The 7007-nt window shown below is 40.2% G+C and overlaps 1 protein-coding gene across 2 annotated transcripts in view; it reads right to left on the minus strand.

Annotated features, from left to right (window-relative positions):
• zfhx3b (zinc finger homeobox 3b) overlaps positions 1 to 5822 on the minus strand; it is a 174224-nt gene extending 168402 nt beyond the window's left edge. For both annotated transcript variants that reach the window (XM_080431508.1, XM_080431507.1), the window contains exon 1: positions 5465 to 5822. The gene's annotated coding sequence lies outside the window, so the exon portion shown is untranslated. The remainder of the gene's footprint in view (positions 1 to 5464) is intronic.
• Between the last annotated feature and the right edge of the window lie 1185 nt (positions 5823 to 7007).

A 7007-nucleotide genomic window follows, 5' to 3' on the forward strand; every position in this document is an offset into this window, starting at 1 on the left:
AAATTAATATGGTGCATTCAGTACACACATTTGAACTATGGCTACATCACTGGGGGTGGGGAATAATTATTTTTTAAATGTGTATAAATGTTCATTACATTATATTTTATATTGCAAAATCTTATATGCTCTATTTGTCTCCAGTAATGTTAATGACATATCACAATAGTATTACAAAATACCTACTACTATGTTATGATCCAATGTGAGAATTGTAAACAAAAAGGCACATCAACTATTTACACACCATCATCATCTTCTTTTCTCAAATCTAGACTCATCTTCAATATTATAATGTCAATACTGAGTAGCCTACCCCATGATCTATGTCAACATGTATGTTTTGATATATGTTTTGGAATATGTCACAAAAAAATCTAAATGACAACAAATTAAAAAACTAAAAACAAGCTCTTAATATAGCACAGTGTAAAGAAAATTGATTTTCATAATATAAAGAATGATTGCATATTCATAATGTAAAGCATTTGCAGCCACACACACACACACACACACAGCGCCACATGCACATCTTCTCAATCATAAATCCACCCCACCACAATGATTTAGTGGAGATTGTTAACACGATAACATATTGTGAAACAGCAAACCACAGGAATTCCTGCCAACTTCACTTCAAAAAGATAAAAGTATGACAGTGAGAACAAGAACGTAAAGAAAGGATGTGCTCGCTGCCAGTGGAGAGGAGCCCTTGTGGTGATTGTGGGGGCTGCTGGGATTAGGGATCAGGTATAACACACACACACACACACACACACACACACACACACACACACACACACACACATAGACCTGAGCGTGACACTCATTTCTTCCAGCCTCCCTCCACATTTTCGCCCTCAGCCCTGCATACACTAAGCCCCCCCCACTCTTTTATGACAGGATGACACGTACATGACTGGTCTCGGCACAAACTGGAAGAACTGGTCCTGGCTGCAAACTTGCATATTCAAAACATACATTAACAAACACATAACATTTCGAGCCATCGTCGACATCTGCTATAGCCTCGGCTGCACACGTCTCAACGGCAAATAGATGAGGGAGATGATTTACACTCACCACTCCGTTTTCACTGTGGATTCATCCACATGGACATATTCATATTTACCATACGTCCTTTACAAGGAATCCATTTCCTCTTTTTGTTTTTTTGTTTTCAAAATTACAACACAATATAAAAACAATATAACTACAAATAATAATAATAATAATAGTATTATTAATTATTAGTATTATCATCATAATAATGATCATTATTATGATTACTATTATTATTTGTGTTTAGCTTATTGTGATTTAATGAAAATTATATTCTACACCTAAATTGTCAATATAGTACATGTTTTTTTTATTCTCTGTGTGTAGACCTGGGGGCGACCATCCAATGCGCATTGAATAAAAAGGTGCTATCCCATGCATGCCCTGCCCCTAAGCGGCCTGCTGTTGCCCCAAAGAGGGCTATCTTCCAACTAAGCACATGGCAGTGGTTCCTCTGGTGCCAGTCCCCATGAGTGGAAGGGTAGGAGGTGAGAGAGAGAGAGAGAGAGAGAGAGAGAGAGAGAGAGAGAGAGAGAGAGAGAGAGAGAGAGAGAGAGAGAGAGAGAGAGAGAGAGACACACACACACACTGTGGTAGACGGCCAGAGGCGCTGTCTCCCTCTTCTCTGTGTTACCACTAACCATGTAAGCAAGTCCATCAGCAACGACCGCTGTTCTTTTTATCTCATCTCCTCAACTGCATTCACTATTCCCAGTATAACAGGAGGATGTGAACATTGTGCGATACCAGTCATTAAATATGCTCATGTACCTTGTATGCTCATGTAGGAGGACTAGCTGGGGAGAACAGAAGGTAATACAGACTGATAATGTGTGTCAATGGAGGCAGAGAGGCTACTATACATACCCACATTACAGCATTATAATACTGAATATTCTATGTTGATAGTGAATAATGATCATCAATGTCAACAACAACAAAAACATCTTCAACTATGTCCACTCTTTCTCTTAATAATTAAAGAATCAGAATCACCCCTATATTGGCTATAGCTTTGCAACACAGCAATATCAACAGAACTGTGGATTTAATCTATTTCGTTTTTTGTCATATAGACAACAGACAAATTAAGCATAGTTAGTCAAATCATGCATTCATATCACAACATGCATTGTGAATTTGCCATAACTAATCTATAACACAGGTCAACCTGTGGTTATAAAGAATTACCTAATATATCACGTACATCTATCAACAAATACCAAGAATAACATAAGAGAAGGAAAGTATTCTTCAAAATGAAAAATAATAATAATCTAACATAAATGTATATTCATCTTTCTTATTTCACTTCTCTTATGTGATTCTTAATCAAATTAGAACATTAAGATAGTCGGAAAGCAGTATTATTTACCAGTGATTTTCGTAAACATTGTCAGTGATAAAAACATCCACCCTTTTGCCACATTCACAACCCTTCGTTCTTTTAAATGCAATAGCCTACATCTGAGGTTCAGAAGTGAGCTTTCTATAGTCGGCATACCCAAACATGTTTGTAACATGTTTGAAATAGAACACACAAGGAAACAGCAAATGAAAACGTATACCTTCGCCAGTAAATGTTCACAGTGAAACATAAATGTGACAATGAGAACAACGAGACTGCAAAATCACACACGAGAGATGACACTAAAGATTTCCCTCGTCTTTGTTTTGCAACAGAGGACAGAGTCAGGGAGGAGGAGGAGGAGGAGGAGAACAGTGTGGGGGTGAGAGAGAGGAGAAGGAGCCGTGTGTGAGGAGAGAGGGAGAGATCACTGGAATTTTGGCACAGTGGGCTACCTGTCCCATAGTCTACTATGCTCGATGCCATCGTTTCACTGTGATTTGTGAGAGCTAATCACTAGCGTATATGTTCTATAAGCCATACTGATGTAGCCTACTGAATACAATGATAATACTGCAAAAGGCAAAAACCAAAGGAACAGGGGATAGAACACAGTGTTCTATTTTGTGAAAAAATAGCGCAGTATTTAGTTACTTTGAATTTCATCTTGCCCCTTCCTCTGCCCTTTGGCCCAAGGTATCTGTTTGTGGAAGCTATACAGCTCCTCTAGAAACTGGAAGGTAGGGATCTGTTTTTCTGACCTCTTGCCTGACTTTTTCTCTATGGCCCATGGCTATCTGACCCCCCTACCCAACCCCCTCAACACCACCCACCCCAACTGTTTTCTCTTTCTTTTCTTTTTTGCCTTTCCTTTATACTATCACTACTACACTCTCGATGATAAATTAGCACTTATACAAAAATCAACTAGCCTATCTTTTGTCCCCCACATGATTTTGCAAAAGCAGAGCCATATTCTTGATCTTGTTGACCCCCAGAATTTTAATGAAGCTTTGTGTGACCCCAAAAACATGCCCACCCCACCCTAAATCCACTATAGGCTACCACTGTTTCCCCGTGCAGTCCGATTCTCCCTTTCTGTCTTCCATCCACTGTTAGTGAGGGGTTTCCGCTCGTTCTTTTCTATCTATCTTTGCACTCACTCCATGACCCCTGTTCCCCTGCTTCTTGCTGTCTGACCCCAGCCTCTCAACCTCCCCCTCTCATTCTCCCCCAACCTCACACATCCTTGCCTCTGCTAGCAAAGCCTCTTTTTTTTCTCTCTCTTCTTTCCCGTCTCTGTGTCGCGAAAAATCCAAGACTGGCACATTCTTTTCAGCCATTTCTGACTGTAGCTCCATTCCATCCTAGACTAGTCATCAATGTTTTCTGTAGGCTACTTTTCTGGAGTTCTTCAAGGCTATTTTATGGCACCTAAACGCCAAGATGCCAACTGCATTTCATCTTCTTTTTTTCCCCCTCGCCTGTCCCTCTTTTGGGGAGACCAGTTTGAACTATAGCCTATGCGCGGTGTATAATATAGAGTAAAAGAAATTTGAACTAGCCTATATTTTGGATCAGGCCCATTCGGCCCAGAAATATCATTCCATGCGTCGTTTGCTTTTTTTCGCCTGAGCTATAAAAACATATGACTTTTCTGAGAAAGAAAGCAAAATGTTTGTTAACTGGATACAATTGGCCTGTAGATTTAGCTTATCCTAGTTTAAGTTAAATGCCAATAGCTCAAGTGTTATTGTGTCGTCTTTTAGTTATAGGTTTCGGGCTAAATCTATAGATGTTTTCATTCCGGTATGTAGCTATTCTTCAAAAAACCGAAGGCTATTCTTCCATCGAGCGTCTGATCATGTAAATGTAAATGTTTAGGGTATAATAAACTACCTATGTCTTCCCAATAGCCTTGGACCAAGACTATCATAGATTTATTTTTTATCGAGTCTGACTTCTAAAAGTCAGAAACGATAAAATACATCTTTGATAGTCTTGATCCAAGGCTATGTCTTCCCCAAAGTAGTAACCTATCCTTTCAACCCGCAGCTCGAACCCTATCCTCGGTGATCCGAGGTCTGGATGGTCCGCTCTTGCCATGAAGGACTCGATCGGGGCTCCGTTTTTGAAACACACCACCACACTTCACTACCACATAACACACGCACACACCAACACACACATGCACGCACGCACACATGTCGATCGATTTGCATGTGGCGGCTCCGTCAGGGAATGAACAACAAGAATCGACTCAAACAACAGCTTCAAAGAAGCAAACTAACACCCCATGAAAAATAAAACAGAAAAGATGGACAAAGTGGCGAAAGAGGAAAAAGTACTGAGGCTCTGGGGCGGAGGGACTACACACGTCTCAGAACCGTGATCGGAGGAGAAAAGCGAGCTTTTTCTTATCCAAAAGGAATTTATAAACCTACAACGATGATATGGCAAGTGCCATATCTGTCCAAAATGATAAAGCGGGGTCGGTGGTTCCCCTGTCGCCGGACGGACACGGACCTAGAAGCTGGACTTCGAGTTCCCTTTCGGGGCTGCGCTTCATGTGCAGCTGCCGCTGCTTCCCTTCGTCTGTCTGCCGAATATTAAACCTGATCTGAATGCAATTGTGCCCTAAACATGTTCCTTGACACCAATAAGCCCAGTGTGCCTTTCCCGATCCCATCGAAATGCACACAATGTGTTCGAAAACGATGTTTTTCGGTGGTCAACAGCTCGGATCAGAGGATCGCTTGTCTTTTTTTGCCCGTTGCTTTTCTTCCATTCATGAGGAGAACGAGGACGATCGCAGATGTAAACACAGGTAACGATACGTATAAAAAACCCCGAGAATAAACACAACTACTTGCATGGAAATAACTTGTGATCGCTTGTCATTTTGTCAAAAATGTGTGTAAATGCTAGGTCCGTTACATGGGCTACAGGCTACGTGCACAGTGGGAAAAGAGATCCAGATAAGTCTATATAGCGAAAAGAATAGAATCGTAGAAACAAGAGAGGAAAAGAGACAAACGCAAAGTTGAAACTTACAATCTCTCGCTGCCGCTTTGTGATCCTTGCTTTTTAATCCAGTATTGAGACGATTTAGCTAAAGATCCCATCAAGGCAAGTCCCTTTTGGTCAGTTTGCGCTTAGGATGGCAAAAGAAAGATCATTGTTGTTGCGGAGTGTGTAAAAAAAACGAAGTAGGGCTATTAGTTGTAAAGGCAATATAAAAATAATTTGGATGCAAAGCAAGGCGATGAGTCTTGTGTTAGAGAGGGAGCGAGGAAGAGGTGAAAGTGAGATCTGATGATTGAAAAGAAAAAAACTCTTTGGATCTTTATTCCTGCTAATTAGTTTCCTGCAAAAAAAATGGCTGTGATTAATTCAGTGCGCATGTGCTTCATTACACAGGCACGAAGGGAAGGGCTAATTAGCCGCCTTCTGGATCAATAAGATTCAGCAAAGGAGAGAGAGAGGGAGAGAGAGAGAGAGGGAGGGAGGGAGAGAGAGGAGGGAGGGAGGGATGGATAGATAGATAGAAGTAGAGAAAGAGGAAAGTAATGATCAGGAATTGGAAAATATGGAATTAAGTACAGCGGGAAAGTAAGAGTTTGATTAGAACGAAAGACAGTGAAAGTTAATACTGGGAGCAGACCGCCGCCCACCGCTAGGCTGGGATTTTCTCCGTTCTTTTTGCTTTTTGTAGCGATTTAATATATGCGCTATTCTTTTATATATGAACGTTAATTTAGCAATCATTTGGCTACTACAGTAGCCTTACCGTGAGCGACCGTATTTGTGTTTTTTTTACAAGTTTTATCAGTTAACAGCTTTTAAGCCCCAGAGTGAGGTTGTTCAGATTTGTATCGAGTAGTGCTGGAGTTTATGGGCTACTTTTGGAATGTGTCTAGTAACTTATACTGATACACACAGCTGTAAATTGAGCCATGGTGGCAATAAAATAAAACAAAAATAAAATGATACAAAAATGTCATAGCCTAGTTGTACACGTGGAAAAATGTCAAGTTAAACAGATGTTAATTAAGACAAAAAAAAACACGATTTCTACATGAATACAAGGCGTGCAGCCCATAGGCTACCTGGGTTTAATAGCATAGGATAATGGAATGTCACACAGTCCAGTGTGTCTGCAGTGGCACCTGGTTACATTATTACCGTGTGCCAATACAATGTATTGGCATTTTTGTTAAATTCCTGGAATAACAGGTTATAGTCAAAAGCTGTATGTTAGGGTAGGCTATATACAGCCTATAAGATGGAATATGGCTTGTCTGATATAGGCTATACTGGACGCAAGCATCAAAGGTTCACAATACGCACATTTCTAACATTAAAAAGCGGGAAAACGCACGTATAGTCTGGACAATACAGGGAAATAAATGCACAACTTTTCAATTGTCATAAAAGTGGAATTTCAAGAAGATAGACGAAGCCTATGTCTAAAATGAAGTTTTGTAAATACCATAGGTTAAGTCAGAGGGCTAAAGGCAGAGTTTTCCAACTTATAGACTATGGATAGCTACGCTATACGATAATGTTATTTTCTTTTTAATAAAATCGTAAAATA

This window comes from Gymnoscopelus braueri, assembly GCF_963280865.1.
Source record: "Gymnoscopelus braueri genome assembly, chromosome: 1".
NCBI lineage: Eukaryota > Metazoa > Chordata > Actinopteri > Myctophiformes > Myctophidae > Gymnoscopelus > Gymnoscopelus braueri.